Source organism: Brienomyrus brachyistius, unplaced genomic scaffold, assembly GCF_023856365.1.
Source record: "Brienomyrus brachyistius isolate T26 unplaced genomic scaffold, BBRACH_0.4 scaffold1109, whole genome shotgun sequence".
NCBI classification, from domain to species: Eukaryota; Metazoa; Chordata; class Actinopteri; order Osteoglossiformes; family Mormyridae; genus Brienomyrus; species Brienomyrus brachyistius.
The window spans coordinates 39,183-39,972 of NW_026043384.1; the positions used below are offsets into that span (position 1 = coordinate 39,183).

The 790-nt window shown below is 44.7% G+C and overlaps 1 non-coding gene across 1 annotated transcript; it reads right to left on the reverse strand.

Annotated features, from left to right (window-relative positions):
• Positions 1-504: 504 nt before the first annotated feature.
• Positions 505-576, reverse strand: trnad-guc (transfer RNA aspartic acid (anticodon GUC)). The gene has a single exon. It is a non-coding gene; the product is annotated as a tRNA-Asp (tRNA).
• Positions 577-790: the final 214 nt, after the last annotated feature.

The window sequence follows — 790 nt, forward strand, 5'->3', positions numbered from 1 at the left end:
CTTTGAATGGGCTACAGGCTGCATTGGGTTCTGCTGCTTTTTCTTCCGAGTCGCCTGCCCCTCCTCCCCCGAAGTCATCGGCTCTTCCTCGGTTGTATCACACACAGGTTCGGAAACATTCGATGCGCATTACCGTCCCCTCCTGCACTGGAGGGTTAAGGACAACGTGATTATATCGAACCAAAATTGAAATGTGCAAGTTGACTTTCCTAGTTATACGTCTTCATTTTTATTCTGGGTTTAACAACCATGAGTTTATGACGTATTTTACATGATTAGTTGGCGACTGGACCTTATTGTTTATATCTCTTATTAAGGATCCATCCATCCATACATCAATTATCAAAACCACACACTTACAATCCGAGTCTAGTTTCATATGCTGCGCTGCTGAGCGACCCGCAGAATATTATGCATGAGTACAAGTCACAAGCCCCGTTTCCACTAACACGGGGCCGGTTCTAGCTTGGTGCCTTTTGAGACCGAGGCAAAAAGATGCAGACTCTCCCCGTCGGGGAATCGAACCCCGGTCTCCCGCGTGACAGGCGGGGATACTCACCACTATACTAACGAGGAGATGTACGCGCACTACTTTTACATCTTCAAGATAAACAGCGGATGACTACTAACATTTGCGAGTAATCAATGACTGAGCTTCATGTCATGACCATGGTGCTCAAGAGAAGAAAAAATACATAATGTACGTCCACTGATACCAGAACAACCATATAGCTTTATACTAAGACGATGATTAAACGGAAAATTCCTTTACAAAACACTGCCACAAAAT